Raw genomic sequence first — 18,727 nt, forward strand, 5'->3', positions numbered from 1 at the left:
ACTCCCAACCTCATCTGATTCTTTCAACAAGCATTTGTCTCATGTCTGGTCTGTGCATGCCACTAGGATGTGCCCTGGGGAGATGGATGAAACTTGTGCTCTAACCTGGAGGAACTCTCAGTCTACTGGTGGACAAGGAGCATACATTCCTACAATGGAGTGGGATGTTTGTTATTAGAGATGTTGGTTACTATTAGTGTACAAGTGTTCTGGGAAATGGGAGGAAGATTTCAGAGAAGAGGTGGTATCTGAGTGGAGAATACTTTTAAGAATGGAAGGAGTCGGGTGGAGAGTGAGGGGAGTGCATTGTGAGCGAAGGCGACAGTTTCATAAAAGCTTGAGGCTATGAGAATATATGGCATGTTCAAAATGGCTAAATGGGGACCACTGCACGTCTAGGGTTGGGATATGTGAGAAGCTGCAGTAGGTAGAACCTGAAAGATATGGTGGGATAAGATAGTGAAAAATATTTCAAAGGCATTGTTAAATCAATCATCATGTTTATTTATTGAACATCTACTATGTGCCAAGTATGGAATCTGGCACTGGGACTACAATGACAAGTAAACCAGAGCTGGTCTCTGCTTCACCTGTAGGATGACCACATGTTCCAGTCTCCTTCTTGTCCTGGAATAATTATTAATAACATCTCCTTTTACTTTCAAAAGTGTTCCCATTTGCACTATAAGTTATATGATCATGCTACCTCAAAATTTCAGAAAGACAAACATTAAACAATCACCCAATATATAACTGCAAATTGTACTAGATTTTATGAAAGAAAGATGCAGACAGCTATTACAGCAAGCGTTGGAAAGCAGCTTCATTCTCCAAAGGAATTTATACTTCTCTGAAGGCAAAATAGAGACAGAAGGTTTTTAAGTTGGAGATCAGATCTTAGTTTTAGAAGTCATGGCATTTTTGTGCTTGTTGAAGATTTCTCTCTCTCTCCTCTCCCTCGCTCTCTTTGTTTTTTTTTTGTTTTTGTTTTTCAGAGTCTCTGTCTGTCACCTAGGCTGGAGTGCAGTGGCGTGATCTTGTCTCACTGCAGCCACCACCTCCTGGGCTCAAATAATCCTCCCATCTCAGCCTCCCGAGTAGCTGGGACTACAGGTTCCCGCCACCACGTCCAGCTAATTTTTGTATTTTTTTTAAATAGAGATGGGGTTTTGCATGTTGCCCAGGCTAGTCTCAAATTTCTGGGCTCAAGTGATTTGCCCACCTTGGCCTCCCAAAGTGCTGGGATTACGGGCACGAGCCACTGTGCCTGGCCCCTCTCTCTTTCTCTTTATGTCTCCTAGTTATTATCAATAAGAATTGGAAAAAATCCAATTTTCCTTGTATAGTCTTTCACAGTGTAGATATACTTTTTCTCATCAGAGTTGCAGAGTGACAAGTTCAAAGCAAATATGTCAGCCAAAGCTCACTTTCTGTTCTAGCTCTGCCTAGAGCCGGCTGCCTGACCCTGGACAAGTTACTTCTCCTGAGCCTTGGTTTTCTCATCTTTCATTTTTATTTTTATTTATTTTTTAGAGATAGGGTCTCACTTTCTTACCCAGGCTAAAGTGCAGCAGTGGGATCATAGCTCACTGCAGCGTCGAACTCTTGGGCTCAAGCGATCCTCCTGCTTCAGCATCCTGAGTCCCTGGGATTACAGGTGCGAGCCACCACTCCCAGTTCAGGTTTTCTCATCTTTAGGAAGGGAGTGGTCATTCCCACCTGCAGGGATGGCTGTGAGGGCTGGAAATATGGTGAGTAAAGTGACTAGTACAGTGCTGGCCACGTAGTAGGCATTCAAAAAACAGCACCTACTTTTGTTAGGTTTTCTGAGCTTGTGATTGTCTCAGAATGAGTGCTATGACTGGTGGAGAAATGCATTTGGCAGAAGACGCACCACTGTCTACAACAGGGGAGAGAGTGGAGGTCAGTGGGCAAGGAAGGGAAGGGAAAGGGCTGCAAGTGTTTCCGCCACTAGAAGGAAATTGGGTTGGAAAACAAACACCTGCCCTTTTTAGTTGTACTCTACATGGCCCTTAAGAACCAGAACCTACAGACCTGGTGCGCTAAGCAGAGTAAGAAAGAGGCATCTAATGGTGTACACACCAAAAATCCAGACCGCCCTGCATAACCAGGACCTCCTGGGAACGTCTGGGAAAATCAGACAGTGAGGCTCCATCTTGCTTTTGTCTTCTCTTACTCATTCCTCGGGCTTGTATATAACTCCCTCTGTGGGCAGAGGAAGGCCCCTGATAGAGGGATGCAGGCAGACACTGCACTGAGTGAGCCTGAGGAGATGGGGACAGAGAGGGCTGCGTGGGGTTGGAGGGAGGAGGAACCAGGAGCCTCCGCCCAGTGGTTATTTTGGAGCTAGAAGTGCTGTGACCACTTCCGTCCAGGTCTGGCTTGTGTCCTGACTGGGAGACCAGGCTGCTGGAGTCTGCATCTCATTTTCTTTCTGATTTGCCTCTGGTGTTGTTCTGCTGTGTGTTGGTTTTCGAGGGCTGCCATAACAAAGGGCCACATCCTGGATGGTGCTTTGTTTTCTCACTGCTCTGGAGGCTAGAACTCCAAGATCAAGGTGTTGTGAGGATTGTTTCTTCTGATGCCTCTCTCCTTGGCTTGTAGATGACCACACCCTCCCTGAGTCTTCACATGGTCTTTTCTCCATGCATTCTTGTCTGTGTCCTAATCTCCTCCTTTTATAAATGCCCATCATAATAGACTAGGGCCCACTCTAATGACCTTGTGTCACCTTTATTACCTCTGTAAAGACCCTGTCTCCAAATACAGTCAAATTCTGAGGTACGAGGTGTTAGGACTTCAACATATGAATTTTGCGGGGATGCAATTTAGTTCATAACAGACAGCTGGGCAAGTTGCATCTTTGGTCTTCATCCCTCAAGAGAGGAAAAGTGGCTTGGGTGGCCTACTGAGCCTCTTTCCTTGGAGAGGAGTTGTATCGAGAGGCTGAAACAGCGCAAATCCCTCTCTAAACCCTCTTGGCTTTACCCAGAGCCAATGGGTAATCCACTGCCTGCTTTGGGGGTTCCTGGATGCTTCCTCTTGCCTCCTTAAGCCTGCTTTTAGGATCTGGGATCTGCTTTGTTTCTGGTGGAGAAATAGGTGTCTACTCTGAAATTACCTCTCCTCGGGACTGTTCAAATGTATTTGTCTTGTCTTTTGCAGACATTCCTTTAACGGAAAGGAGCTCTCAGCCCCGAAAGATCCCATGCAGAGGGCTCACCTACTGCAGGATAGGAGAGCCAAGGAAGTTGCCACTTGTTTTCCATTCACCCCTTCCTTCCTCTGTAGGGAAAGGCAGGAGACCACACCTGTGTTTGTGATATCACAGACACGCTGAGATCCACAAATGTGTCATTAGCCCACCAGGTTGGCACAGGACGGCTGCATCTGAAGGTGATTTAACACAGGTAGAACCCTACTTACAGATGGGCAGGCTTCCAAAGATTTTCTTGTAGCTTTGTTATTATGAATCAGGAGTGTTTTCCTCTCATAGAAAAAGCGTTAAATGCAGGGGGAGGTTTTCAGGGAACTCCTCAAAAATCTGTCTAACTCACACATAATTAAAATACGAGATATGATCATTTCTGTCCCCAACACCCAAATTTCATATATGCCATTGTTCCAGTGGGAAAATATATTGTGAGTTCCAACTGTATGTATCAGGACTAGTGCTTCTCGCTTATCAGTGTAGCTCACCTGACAGTAGCTTCGTGGAAAGAGGGTGTTTCTGGGAGGGAAAAAAGGATGATATTGGGCCAGATACTTCTGGACACCAGTAAAACAATATGTAAAGGGTGTAAAATATTCACTTTTTTTGTTGTTGTTGGTATTTATTTATTTATTTATTTATTTTTGAGACGGAGTCTCGCTCTGTTGCCCAGGCTGGAGTGCGGTGGCGTGATCTCGGCTCACTGCAAGCTCCGCCTCCCGGGTTCACGCCAATCTCCTGCCTCAGCCTCCTGAGTAACTGGGACTACAGGCGCCTGCTACCAGCCCAGCTAATTTTTTTTGTATTTTTAGTAGAGACGGGGTTTCACTGTGTTAGCCAGGATGGTCTCGATCTCCTGACCTTGTGATCCACCCGCCTCGGCCTCCCAAAGTGCTGGGATTACAGGCGTGAGCCACCACACCTGGCCAAAATATTCACATTTTTAAAAGCAGGACCATATAGTTGATTATATTTAGGTCTCATGGTAATCCTGCAAGGATAAGTATTATGATCTCCATTCTAGAGAAATGGAGAGTGAGACTCAGAAATGTCAAGAGACATTTCAGGCTCACACAGCAGAGACAGTTGCTGCTCTCAGAATGGAATGTATCTCGCGTCTGCATCTGACCTCTAGGTCAACCTCTCTTCAGCTTGGCTGTGGTAGGGAATACAATTTCTGGGTGTTAATGTGTCCGGCAATCCTGGCTAGTCTGTCTGGCAGGAGGTAGAAGCCCATTCTTCTCTAGGAATGACTATGACCTTGGGAAGGGCTAGGACAGGGCAATTCATGCTGCTACTGTGTGAGGGCTGGGCAGAGGTTTGGAGATGATGGCAGCCTGTGCAGACTGCAGAATTTTTAGGATAAATGGTGATTTTCCTCCTTGGTGATTTCCCAAGGCCACTGAGGCCTGACAATTCTGGCAGGGAAACCAAATTTAAATGAGTCCCTTTTCATGTCTGCCTGAGGGGTAGACATTAGTCAGAGAGCTAACAACCTTCCCTGACTGTTTCCTGTGTTCTGAACATGGTATATGGGGGTTGTGAAGAAACACCATCATTGTTCCAAAGATATTTTATACCTGAACAAAATAAAACAATCAAAGAACCAAATACACACAGGAAATGTAGAACAAGTTAGGGTAGATTCCTCCACCCTGTGAAGTGAACTGCAGAGGGCACCTGTGGGCATCATCAGTTAGGGGTGGGCTCACTCAGTAAAGGCTTCTGACTTGGCCATGAAAAGTGCTATAGAATGTGAGGATTGGAAAGGTGTTTCGATTTTTAGTTCAATCCCTGTATTTTCTTTCAGATCAGAAAACTGAGGCTCAGGGAAGTTAGTGACTAGCCTATGGATTTTTCTTTTTTCTTTTTCTTTTGAGACAGGGTTTCACTCTGTCACCCAGGTTACAGTGCAGTGGTTCAATCTAGGCTTACTGCAATTTCCACCTCCTGGGCTCAAGTGATCCTCTCACCTCAGCCCCCTAAGTAGCCGAGACCACAGGTATGCACCACGATGCCTGGCTATTTTTTTTTTTTTTTTTTGGGATGGAGTTTCATTCTTGTTGCCCAGGCTGGAGTGCAGTGGCATGATCTTGGCTCACCGCAACCTCCACCTCCCGGGTTCAAGCAATTCTCTTGCCTCAGCCTCCCAAGTAGTTGGGATTGCAGGCGCTGGACACTATGCCCAGATTTTGTGTGTGTGTGTGTGTGTGTATTTTTAGTAGAGACAGGGTTTCTCCATGTTGGTCAGGCTGGTATCAAACTCCCAACCTCAGCTGATCTGCCTGCCTCGGCCTTCCAAAGTGCTGGGATTACAGGCATGAGCCACTGTGGCCGGCCTGCTAATTTTTTTTTTATTTTGTAGACACGGGAGCTTCCTGTGTTGCCCAGGCTGGTTTCAAACTCCTGGGCTCAAGCAATCTGCCCCCTATCGGCCTCCCAAAGTACTGGGATTATAGATGTGAGCCACTGTGCCCAGGCCTGGCCTAAGGTTTTAAGCTAGTAAATGGGAAAGAGAGGATGAAAATTCAGGTTTCCTCACTCTCTGTCTAGTTGCACATAATTACATTGGAAGGGGATGGGGAAAAGAACAAATTGAAAAAGATGTCAGAGGAAGGGAGTGGAGAGAGTGGATTTTATAGACAGGAGTCCATGTGGAGGAAAGGTAAGAAATTGGGTAAATAAGGGTGTGGGAACCAGGTGGCCAGAGGCCTTGAAGGTTGAGTCGATAAAATTTTTGTGTTTTTCCTGATTGGCAATAAGGGACAGAGGGATAGAGAGACAGCCATGCTAACTCCCAGGGGCATCTTCTGCTGACATTGTTTGTATAATAAAAACGGTTATTCTGCAAATAGCCCATTTTAAATCAAATGCCCAGACTTTTGGCTTGTTGAATTCACCCAGTATGGTAATCTGGGCCAGAAATTTTGACCTCTTTGCTCTACACTGAACTATAATGTGTAAAATCCCAGACCTTGTGGACTCTTCCAGTCAAGCCTCTTGCTTCTTAGTCTGACCAGTGATAAGGACCTTTGCTGCACTGAATTGAATTCCCATTCGCCAGATCTCAGGCCTGCCGTCCCTTTCCCCACATATCTTGAGTAGGACCCCATAGGGCTCCTTAAAGAAGCAGCCTTGTGTGTGGATGCTGGATAGGGACAGAATGGAAGTGAGAGGGCAAGGAGCCTGCTGGGGAGGCCATGAGGATACACGGCTTGCAGCCGATTCTCTGCTTGCTGCCATTGGTTTGTTGGTATTGCAGAAACATGGCTCCAGCACCAGGGGAGAATGTAAGGGTCAAGAACTGCAAATTGTAAACCACAGTGAAGTGAGATGAATCAATCTGCAGTGACCTAAGAGACAGGAGGAAAGCCTGCTAACAGGAGGCTTAGAAAAGGCTCCTGGGTGTGCCCGGCTGCAGGAGACCATGGCCAGGCCAGCTCTGTCCCCTTAGACAACCAGGCTTGGTCAGGTTTGATCATAGGGTTGTCAGAAGCAGACCAGGCGAGCTGGGATCAGATAGTATCTTCCCTGCAGTGCCTTAAGAGGTCAGGGTTGAAGATGGTTCTTTGGAGCAAGCCAGCTTTTCTATTGCAGTCACAGACCCTGGAGAGGAAAGCAACACTTTTGTTTACATGGTTGTCATTCTTTTCTGATTTGTAGTACATATTTGTTAAAGAAAATATAGAAAACCTACAGGAGAAAGGAGGATATTATCCACAATCATACCACCAAAGGTAATCACTGTTAATATTTTAGGGAATTTCCTTCCAACATTTTTTTTCTGTGCATACATATCTTAAAATAAAATTCGAGTCATATTATATTTGTTTATAGTTTCTTTTTTCATTTAATATTATATGATGAGCCTATTCCCGTCCCTTTCATATTATTCTACAATATCTTTTTTTAATAGTTTCATAGTATTCAATTTTGTGGATTTATATACATTTAGTTCATCTTTATAACTGGATATTTAGATTTCCTGCAAATCTGCACCATTGTAAACATTACTGCAATGAACATCTTTGTATTACAATAATCCTTGACCACATTTCTGATTGTTTCCTTAGGAGACACTTTCCTAGAAGTGGAATCACTGTTTCAAAGGCTCTTGTTATATGCTGGTTAATTGCCACCCTCAACTCCCCCCACCTGAAGTGTTACATCAATTTACAATCTCATTAATCAGTGGCTATGACAGTGCCATCTCACTGCACCTTTGCCAGCACTGTGAATTATTATATTCTTTTAAGTGGAAGGTTGCCTTTTCAGAGTCATGCTCAGCTGACTGATAGCATAAGCTTTGAACATAGCAGCTAATTTCTTTGTGTTTATTAGCAGAGCTTAGCAGATCTACACGTGGGAGCGTTAGAAAACTTGGGGAGGAAAGAAGGCTGTATCTAATCCACAGGCAGCCATGTGTACAGAAAGGGAGAGAGGAGACCTGTGTATGAGGTGGTACTTGATTCATCCTTCTCCAAAACTCAAAGGGTATGAAGCTGCCAGGCAAAACCCCTCCTCCAAAAGCTCTTGCCCAGAAATGCTTCCTGGCTGATCAGGAAATGAGAGAACAAAGCAAGCCTACACAAAGACAGGCTTAGTACTCTGGAAGGCCAGCGATGTGCAAAGCCCCTGACGCTAAGCAGAAATGAAAACGCTAATGGTGAGACACCCAAAGAAAATGTATTCCATATGCACAGGCCGGCCGGCTGCAAAGGAATACAAATGCAGTTAGGGATTAGCCGTCAGGAGCAAGAGCAGCCCGGATAACTTGGGAATTGCTTTCCAGCTTACTTAGGCCAGTTGTAGCTAAAGGTACTTGGGGCGCTGAATTTGACCTTTTTTTCTGACTCTGGCATCAGAGAAACTTATCAGTATTGCAGCCCATTTTAAATAATCACAAAAGCCCCAATTTATTGGACAAGCCCTGTAGAGTTTTGGGTGCCTACTCTGCACCCAGCACCCATGCTAGTGCTTTTATGCAACATATATACTCCCCAGAACAATTCGGCGAAGTAGTAGTAATTATCCCCATTTCTTAGATGAGAAAATTGATGCACAGTGAGATTAAGTAACTTGCACAATTCATCAAAATGGTGAAGACTGGATCTCAAATCAGACCTGTCTGGCCTCACTCTCTGTGTTCTTTCCACCACCATGCCTTTGTAGGGCCTGATTTTGGGCTGCTATATTACAAGTGCTCCCCAGCCCTTCTGAGTCTGCCTGCGCTGGCTGATACAAGGCAACAGGCTTCTTATTCTGCCCATCACATTCTGCTGTGCTAATAGAGACATAGCAGAGATAAGAATGAGGCATCCTTAGGGTGGAAAGTGGCCAACAGGTCTTGGCATGTACTTCTTTGTGGCTGGTGAGCCAAGTCCTTGCGGGCGAGACCTTCCGAGAGTGCCCTGGTCATGGTCGGGGTAGTGGTGATCGAACCTATGTTTTCCCTGCTATGGAAGCGGCAGGCACAGAATTCCTGGAAGACAGGCCCTCAAAGAAATGGCTCCAGTGTCCATGCGGAGGGTTGCAACTTTTTGGTCATCAGACTCTAGGTCATGGCTGGAAGAAATGCTTTTCCTATCTCTGACTTCTCTTGAGACCTCTGTCTTGTCTTGCAAGAGAATTTCATGGGAGAATTTCATGGGTGTCAGGAAGTAGAAGAGATGTAGAAGGAAAGAGGAAATATGACTCCTAAGGAATCTCCAGGACACCTAGGAAATTGGCTAGTGCCCAGACAACCCCTAACTTCCCTTCTCATTAGGGCCTCCTCAAACTCCCCCAAATTCTCCCACTGCAACACACATTGTGCTGACCAAGGAGAATCTTAGTGCTGACTTGCTGTTTTGCTGGAAAAGCACTGGACAGACAAGAATAGGACTTTTTTTTTCTATTAAAAAAAAAAAAACAAGACAAAAACCAAAGCACAGAGCTTTTAAGTTAAGTGCTGGGGATTTGATGGCTCAGAGCAAAATGGGGAATGGCTATTGTCTAACTGAGAAAACCCAGGGTCCTCTAGTCTGGGGTGGGATCAGTCTGTGGGTAGAAGGTGATCCATCCATAGTTTTGCTCAAATCCGGGTACAGTCTCTGTACCCAGATTCTGAGGCTCCAGGATGTGACACACCTGGAGGATACTAATGTTAGTACCATTTACTGAGTCCTGTGTGTGAGCCACAGATGTTAAGTGCTAGGTATGTCATCCTATTTAATTCTCTGGACATTGCCCTGGTGCATCATGCCCATTTTGCAGGAGGGGACATCGATGTTTAGAGAGGTGTGGTATTTGCTCACAATCACATATGTGGTCGGGGCAGAGATGGGATTCAAACCTGGAAACCCACAACCAGAGTCCGTGCTCACAACACGATCCTCTATGATTCTGCTTTCCAGGGACCAAGGGTTAATTAAAAAATATTACATATTTTTTTCCTTGGTCCTTGAGTATTGCAAATAAATACCCATGATAAGGCCTTTGGGAGAAGTTTCCAAGTCAATTCAATACAATTAAAAAGGATCAATAGGACCCAACCCATCCATTGGGTTTCTAGTGTGTCCCTGAGTGGGACAGGTGGTCAAAAGCATGGCACTGCTGTGTCTGCTCTCCGTCCCTGCTGAAACCACTCTTTGTTCTTGATGAATAAACAGCCTCGAAAGGGGTTACTCCAAATGGGTACGGTATCCTCCCTCCCTAACCCCATGGCCTAACTGTGAGTATGTTTCAGAGGAAAATCCTTGTTTGGCTGAAGTAGGAGGAATCATAAAAACACACTGGGCTTTAGAAATGTAAATATCTGCACAGTGAGATGGATGAGGATGATGGATAGATGCCAGAGGAAGCCTGGATGTGAGAATCTGGTAGACAGAGATGGATGTGAGGAAACACAGGGAGTGAGAGGAAAGCAAAAGGCAAGAAGCCACATGCATGGGTGGAGATGGCAGCTCAGGAGTGGCCGGAGCCTGTAAAGCCGCAGGGGCTGTAAAGCCGCAGCGAACGCAAAGGGAAGGGAGAGGCAAGGCCGACAAGATTCTGTGGCAGGGATAAGGGGAGTGTGGCCCCTTGGGCGAGATGCACCCAACACAGACAGAAGCTTGCGAGCGTGCCCAAGGCTTCCCAGAGAGGAGTAGGTGGGACTCATGCTAGATATACAGTGGCAATTATCACAGTGTAGCTTCTGGACCGGCAGGATCAGCACAACCTGGGAACTCATTAGAAATGCACATTCTCAGGACTCGGCCCAGATCTGGTGAATCAGAAACTCTGGGGCCCAGTCCAACATTCTGTGTTTTAACAAGCCCTTCAGTTGACTTTGATGCATGCTAAAGTTTGAGAGCATCCCATATGGAGGAATGGGGAGAATGAAGAGGGCAAGATCAAGAAGGTGTAGAAGTCTAGAGTTTAGGGTATGTGTCTGATGGAAAAAAGGCAAAGAGCCATTTCATTCTAGTAGAAAAAGTGGGCAATACATGGGAAATGCGGAGGGCTCTCAGAGGAGGGCTGGATAACGTGAGGAGCTATGCTTAATCATTGTTGGGACAAGGTGGGATGTGCAGGAAGAAAGAACAGGCTAGCGGAAGGTTCGTGAGCCAACCTGGGGACAACACAGCCTAGTGAGGGGCCCATGATTGTGATGGTGTCGGAGTCCTAACAGGCCTCCCCACACAGTGCACCTCAGGTTTCCATCGACCTGTAGAAGAGCAGTGGTGTGTTCAAGAGACACTAAAAGAGGGGTGCTGCAGAGAATTGAGGTTCCCATGGGCTTGGAGGAGTAGCCTCTGCTCCCAATTCCTTGTCGTCCTGGCAGAAATTCAACCAAGGGCTAACATGCCCAGAGAGCCTTTTGTTTGAATGTTGCCTTTTTCTCCTTCCCTCACAGAAGCTCTAAGCTCCCTCCCCTAGGTGACAAGCACAAGGCAGGATCTGGGTCGCCACTGTACAGAGTGTGCAGGCTGTGCCCCATGCACAGGGCGATGTGCCATTAGGCACCGAGTTCAGGGTTCATGTTGTGTTGACAAGAGCAGGAGAAGAAGCCTGCTCAGAGGAGGTGGGTGGGCCAGATGACCTCAGCCTTCCAGCTCTCTGTTTCTACAAAACCAGTTGATGAATGTTTCTCCCATCTTCATCAATCTATTTTTCTTATTGTTATTTTCTTTCTTTGTGCATTCCTGTTACTGGAAAGAAATGGACGGGCTGACAGCTGAAGCCGCTTCTCTCTGAACCTTGACATTTTGGTTGCCTTGCTTAAGGCTGATGCCCAGACAGCCTGCACAGACAGGGCTCCCCAGACATCCCAACCACCAGTCCTCAGCAGCAGAAGGGCCCAGGCTCCGGGCACCTCACTAGTACTCACTTATTACTACAAAAACCTTGTAATGGCCCAGGGAAACTTTTGCCTGGGTAAATAACCATTACTGACCTTATAATTTTGAAAATGTTCATTTTGGGCCTTTTTAATGTAGGTTCAAATCTGCTCTGGAGATTGTACTTTAAGAAAAGGCACTTTTGTGTAACTTTCCATTTGAATTAGCTGGCAGACCACCTGGAGGCCTCTTAAGAACCACACCTAGAGACCCACTGGGTTAGCAGACGGCCTGGGTGGAGGGCAATGGCCGCCGCTCCTGTTAATAGATCAGAAGGAACAGGCTAATGAATTTGAGAGGGATTTGTTTTTTTTAAACTCAACACCCAGTTGAAAGCAATATCCATTAGTATAGTGCACTGAACACCGCCGTGAACTCTTATGTTGATTGGAAGAGACAAGTCATAAATTTCTCCTATTAAAGTTCTTGACTCACAATATCAGGCGAGACAAATGACTTAAAAATAATATGTGCAAATGTCATCAGAATACAGATGACCTGGGTTCTGGCCCCAGCAGGAGATGCGAATCCGATGTCCTGGACAAAGCAGAGTCCATTAAATGTTTGGGGTGGGCTACATGGCACCATATGTTCAATAGGAATATTTTCTTTTCAATCAAAGGGAGGTACTCCAGTGACGTCTGTAGGGACTGTATTTCCTCAATAAGGCAGTTTTGAGATGAAGACAAAAGCACTGATTTAGGAAACCCGAGGAGACCCTCAGCAGAGTTCTGGTTCTCATGTGCTCTGAATTGGGATCACTTGCAGAAAGGCTTCAGCCAGGCACACCCCAGGAGGAAGGCAGTGAGCACAGCCTGGACGCCGGATGGGTTCCAGCCTTCCGCCTTGCTTTAAGTCCCACCTTCTCAGTCTTTCCGGATCAGCACTTGAGAGGTGTTGCTTCCTTTTACCCCAACCATATCCTGTCCTCACACGAAATCCCAGTGCTCCCTCCTTCCCACTTGCTCTCCAGTCAACCTACGATGCACTTACCCCAGGGTGGGAACCAACTTAACCACAGAAACCTATTATTTGTTATTTGTATAAATGAATGTTTATTGCAGAATAGCTTCTGCATATTCTTCCTGCCAGCATGGACTGTATTTTCTAATGGGAATTCTTGCATCTGCGTTTCTTGATTTGGTCTGCTGTTGGCTCTATCCCACTCCTGCCCCGGCATCTTAGTCATCCACAGTCTCTAGTGGCTCAGGCAGGGGCATTACCCAATCAGTAATTGAGTGAGGGTACATGAGCATTCTTAGGACTCCCTTTAGAAGAAAGGAATGAGCACAACTTCTAGGGATTTGGGGCCCAGGCTGGAGAAAATCCTATCTTTGATGAGGTTCAAGGTTTTATTTCTAAGCACCACAGCTGCCCGGGAAAGACATCTGGCTCTGGGAACTGACCTCATAGAGAACTGGGCCTGGCTATCTGCATTTCAAGCTTGACTCCAGAACTCCCCCATCATGCTACCCCATGACACCCTATAAAGTGCAGAGCCAAGTCTGCCTTGGGGGAGACTCATCACAGTTATGCCATCAGCACTATTTTATATGAAATCATGCCAGGGTTTACAGTCGCCTAAGCTTGCTACAGGTACCACAGTGCCCGGAACATTAGGCAAGGGGTCTGCATTAATCCCCAACCAATCTTAGTGGAGACAGAGACTGACTTGGATCCTGACATGAGAGGACACATCCCTGCCTCCCTTTTGCCCTGACCCCCTGAAGCCTCGTGCAGGAAAATGGAGCATCTAGAAAGCATCTAGTCTTGGGAGGTTCTGTGAGATCATTTCTCTCTCTTTCTTCCCTCTCCAGCCCCTCCCCACTTTTTTATTTTTTATTAACAAGGATGAAAGTAAATGTGAACTCGAAACAATAAGGCATGGAAAATCACAGAAATAACTTAATTAAGTTTTTAAAGATTTCCATGCTTGAATAAATTAGCCTTCCTGCAAATGTCACAACATTCAGAAAAAAAAAAAATTGTAATCAATGGAGCACAATGCTTCCCTGCTCTTGATTTAAACGAAAGCTCCATTGGTGCGTTTCCTTTTACCCCTGCTCCTCCCCTGCAGCTGCTGCTCCCTGGCCCCGCTCAGCTTCAGGCAAGGGCACCAGACTCTCACATCAGCATATTCTGCTGCTGTTCAGAAAGGTGGAAGGATTGCAGGTGGGGGCAGGCGGTGGGAGGGCCATGCAGGGAGGTTTCTCTTGGCCAGAGTGAGAGTATGCGTGGTTCTGGCACTCCTTTGAAAGGTAGCAGAATCTGATCTCTCTATGGGGCTTGGGTTCTCCTAGGCCTCAGCCAAAGCTGGGAGTCAGGGAGATCTTTCCTTCAGCACCAGGATGAGAGTATGATGAGGAGTCAGACCCAACTCTGCAGGGCGAGGGATAGGGGCCATTTCCTGCCACCCTCTCGAGTGCCTTTCTCCCTTTTCAGGCATTTCCCCATCACCAGGGCTGGGAAGATTGCAGAAAAGCAGGCAGGAGAAAGAGAAAGATGGAGGGAAAAGGGGAGGACCCAGGTTCCCTGGGGCAGCAGTCCTGCCTTTGGCCACATGGACAGATTGCCATCGCCATCGAGACACGGGGCAGATTGCTTGGCTAATGAGTACATGCCACTGCGCTGCTGCTGCTGACTTGAGTAGTGAGTGATGTCATGCTGGCTGCCCAGCCCTGCTATAATGCAGCTGTCAGGGCCCCGTGGGGAAAACCTGGGGAGAAATACGAGAAGTCTAAAAAGCAGCAAAAGGCCCAGTCAAGTGAAGGGAAATGGAATTACAGTAATGCTGAAAGCAGGCACACTGGAGAATTAAAACACTTTGTTTTGGAACCAGAGTGTACTCAACCTGGGTTATTAAATTATTTATTGTTTGCGTCTCCAGTAATGGGTGAGAGTAATGGGGGGAGCAATCAGCCAGGGCAGAGATTATTTTAATTATCAGGTACATTTGGGGCCGCGCCTGCATAGAGCCTGGTGCCCCTTGAGCACGGGGCCGAGTGACGTGGAAATGGGATGTTCAGGGCTTAATCAGATTCATCAGATCCATTCACTGAACTAACCCTGAAACGGGCTGTGTGATGATCCTTCAGACTTAACATGGGGAATGTCAGCCTGTTTCCCAAGGACACCCCATGACCCAAAATGGTTCTGCTTTTACGACATTGCATGTTGATGGGTAGCTATCCCACGTGCCCCCAGTGACGCACATCCTGCCAGCACCACCGGGTGTGAAGTGAGCATGATTAAGGGCCTAAAAGGAAGTGAGATGGGGTCTAGGAAATCGAAGCAGCCCCTGGGTAATCCATCCGGGCTGCTATTTCACTTTTGGCCGTCTGGGAGTTTGGAAAGGCAGGATAGTGATGTTGATGTGGCACTACTTCTTTTTCTTTTAAAATTTTTTTCTTTTTTATTTTTGAGATGGAATCTCTCTCTGTTGCCCAGGCTGGAGTGCAGTGACATGATCTTGGCTCACTGCAACCTCTGCCTCCCAGGTTCAAGGGATTCTTCTGCCTCAGCCTCCCAAGTAGCTGGGACTACAGGTGTGCACCACCATGCCCAGCTCATTTTTGTATTTTTAGTAGAGACGGGGTTTTGCCATGTTGGCCAAGCTGGTCTCGAACTCCTGACCTCAGGTGATCCACCTGTCTCGGCCTCCCAAAGTGTTGGGATTACAGGCATGAGCCACTGCATCCAGTTGATGCAGCACGATTTCTATGTGCCATGCACCAGGCATTGTGATAAGCATTTTACATATATTCTTTTATTTGATCTTCATAGGACCCTCCTCAAGAGAGTAACTATGCATCATGGTTTGTTCCTTCTGATTTGTGCCTGTTGCCTCAGAGTAATTATTGAGGGCACCTTCCTCTCACTCTCAGAGTCCCTGTTTAGACCATAAATTGTTATGCCCATTTTGTGGGTGAGAAACTGAGGCTTGAAGATTTGCCTAAGCCCTCTAGCGGTAAGTGACAGGCTTTACACTGGCTCTGTCTGGCTCTGGAGCCTGAATTCTTACATGTTTTACTACTATGCTATACTGCTTTAGAGATAGAGAACAGGGGAGGCAGGGAAATGAGATTGCTGTGGTTTTTGTCTTTCCTCTGATAGGCAGCAAAATCTAATCTCTCTTTGAGGACTGTGGGATTCCTAGTTCAAAAGTCAGGGGCAGCCAGTTTGAGGAAGCAGAAGGTGCCTGTTGACTGACAGGTTAACAAGATGGTGTAAGAAGAACAGCTACCCTCCTAATCCAAACCCCCAGGGTAGGCTTGTTCTCGTTCCAGGGGGCCTGGAGAGCCAAGGCTAGGACTAAAGGCGGCTCTTTGCCATGAGGTGACCTAAATCTTCACCTCCCTCTTCTTCTTCTTCTTCTTTTTTTTTTTTTTTAATTTCAATAGGGTTTTGGGAAACAGGTGGTGTTTGGTTACATGGATAAGTTCTTTAGTGGGGATTTCTGTGATGCTTCCATCACCCAGGAAGTGCATACTGTACCCAGTGTGTAGTCTTTTATCCCTCACTTTCCTCGCTCTTTTTTTTCTTTTTTGAGACAGAGTCTCACTCAGTTGCCCAGGCTGGAGTGCAGTGGCGCAATCTCGGCTCACTGCAAGCTCCACCTCCTGGGTTCACGCCATTCTCCTGCCTCAGCCTCCCGAGTAGCTGGGACTACAGGTGCCCGCCACCATGCCTGGCTAATTTTTTGTATTTTTAGTAGAGATGGGGTTTCACCGTGTTAGCCAGGATGGTCTCGATCTCCTGAACTCGTGATCTGCCCGCCTCAGCCTCCCAAAGTGCTGGGATTACAGGCGTGAGCCATCATGCCCGGCCCTTCCTCGCTCTTCTTAAGGTCCAGTTATCTGGGCAAAGGGCCAGGAATCTGAGCCTCTGCTCCAGTCCTTGGCCTCTGGCCTGAAGCCATGAGAAGTGACAATCAGAAAACCGCCCTCAAGTCGGCTTGATTCCCTGTCCATGACATACAAAGGCCCATCCAGTTTGCAGAGAAAAGGCTGGGTTAACCAGGCTACTGTTGGTCAAGTGGCTGTAAGTGGTGCCTGAGGAATCCATATTGCTGTTATTAACTTGCAAACTGTTGATGTAAAGGGTTGGGGTGGAATACTTTGCTTCTGTAATTAGAACTGGTTTCCTTTTCCTGCAAATTTGGGGACTCTCCTGTTATTAATGACCTTTTTGGATCCATGCCCAGGATTTAGAGATATTGTCTTTGGATCTAGGTAATGAGGTCGCTACTGATCCTGAACAAATGGGAGAAGTTATTTGATAATTACTCTGCACTGTCTTTCGGTGACCTTTCATTTGTCGAGATGAGAGGCATCTGTTTATCATCACCCCCATGTGGAAGATTTTGATTTTCCGGGATTAGTTCTCCTGGATTGAATCCATTTTGCTTTCTGCCTTTTTAGAAAAGTTTGCCATTTAAAGGTACCACATGCTATAGCATATGAGGAAGCTGCACCTGAAGTGATATGAGTAGAAACCATCTTAGACAGGCTGGAAACACAAGTTCTTCTTAATCTGGGGTGCACAATCAACTTCTAGAGCTGACAGACTTGTGTGCTGCTGAGGCAAGTCAGTGGCTTGTCAGTGGTTTCTGGAGGCAAGATTTGAAGTTTGAGAGGAAATAAGCTTCAAACTATGGAGAGGAGATAGGAAGAGGTTAGGCTTTTTCTCTTTTCTGCACTTAACAGTGAGATGGATAGATGGCCCAGTGTGCTCAGTGGCTCTCAGCTGGGGAGAATGAGGATGCCATAATTGGTCAGACATTGTGGTGGACAGAACAGAGCCAGAGCTCAGGGAGGCTCTCTGAGGGCTCCCAAAGAGACGTTCCTCCCATACCGGGTCTTGAAGGGCTTCTGGAGGGCTTGGTAAAGACAATCTGGGAAAGACGATGACAATGACTGAAGGCTTAGGATCGAAACCAGATTAATTAGACTGGCACAGAGAATCATGTGCTGCCAAGTGTGAGTGGTGTCTTAAAGAGCCTGAGCCTATTACTTTACCTAATTTTCTCTTCCTTTTAAAAATATCCCTGCTAAATGGCCGTTGAGCCACTGCTTGCATTTCTCCCATAGAGAACTCACCACTTCTCAGTCCCCTGTGGTCTCCACTCCATTTCCAGCAATTCTCATAAAATTCCTTTTTCTAAAATATTGAGATTTTAAAAATCTGTTATTTTAACTTTAGCCCATTGACCTTTGCTCTTATGTTGGGGCATTAATTGGCATTTGTCTTCTTCCTTAGGACAGTCCTTCAGGCTTTGGAGCAGAGGTGTCATGCCACCCTATGTCTTCTGGTGAAACATTCCAGTTCTCTATGTTTTCCATGAGCCATGCTTCCAAGTTTATTCACCCCCCTGGCCACCCTCCTTAAAATCAGTCTTGTTTTATGGCTCTCTGAATATAAGAATTGCAAACAATACTCAAGTCTGGTTTGTCCCTCACATACTAGAACAGGTTCATCTTCTCCTTTCATCCAGACGATATAGTTTTATTAATGCAATCTAAGTAAGGGAATTTTTTTAAAAGGGAAGGGGAAGCACGGTTGGTAGAAGACCTTCAAATCCCTTCTGAAGAATTAGGTGGAAGAAGCCCTACATTCCATGAGGCTGGCGAGACTTTCACAGGGAGGGAGCAGGCTGCAGGTGGTCCTGCCCTCTCCCCATTCCCACAGCCCTTTGGAGCCCTCTCTTCTTCTTGGATAAACAGTGAAACCAGAGCTGGGATTGGGCAGGAGGAGAAGAGCAGAGAGCAGCTTGGAGTTAGAAGACACAGGGCAACAATGATTTGAGAGCCCCTCTCTCCATTTCTCACACTGACCTCAGAACCAGGCAATTTCTCAGGGGAGAAGGCCCTGTGCTCCCAGAATGAGTGAGTGCCCTGTGTTACACCCCCTGAATGGTCTGCACCTCCACTTTGATAACATGCATCACATGTGTAACAAATGTTCAGCTTTGAACTTTCTCACTAGGTTGTGAGGGCACAGTCCCTACTTATCTGTTTAATGATCCTTAATCCATAGTGTCAAATACAATGTAGGCACTCAACAAAAATGTGCTGGATAAATGAACAAAGAACAAATCAACGAATCTCCAGGAGTGCTTGCTCCAAGGTTTCTG

General features: G+C 46.4%; 2 long non-coding RNA genes across 2 annotated transcripts; one reads left to right on the top strand and one right to left on the bottom strand.

Moving 5' to 3' along the window:
* Nucleotides 1-483: 483 nt before the first annotated feature.
* LOC103891915 (uncharacterized) lies at nt 484-3,308 on the bottom strand. The gene is made up of 2 exons (XR_656155.2): nt 2,104-3,308; nt 484-1,740 (listed from the first exon to the last, which is right to left on the bottom strand). It is a non-coding gene; the product is annotated as an uncharacterized LOC103891915 (long non-coding RNA).
* A 57-nt stretch (nt 3,309-3,365) lies between these two features.
* Nucleotides 3,366-18,020, top strand: LOC134759431 (uncharacterized). The gene is made up of 3 exons (XR_010135558.1): nt 3,366-3,431; nt 6,896-6,969; nt 17,854-18,020. It is a non-coding gene; the product is annotated as an uncharacterized LOC134759431 (long non-coding RNA).
* Nucleotides 18,021-18,727: the final 707 nt, after the last annotated feature.

The sequence above is a fragment of the Pongo abelii genome, chromosome 9, assembly GCF_028885655.2.
Source record: "Pongo abelii isolate AG06213 chromosome 9, NHGRI_mPonAbe1-v2.0_pri, whole genome shotgun sequence".
NCBI classification, from domain to species: Eukaryota; Metazoa; Chordata; class Mammalia; order Primates; family Hominidae; genus Pongo; species Pongo abelii.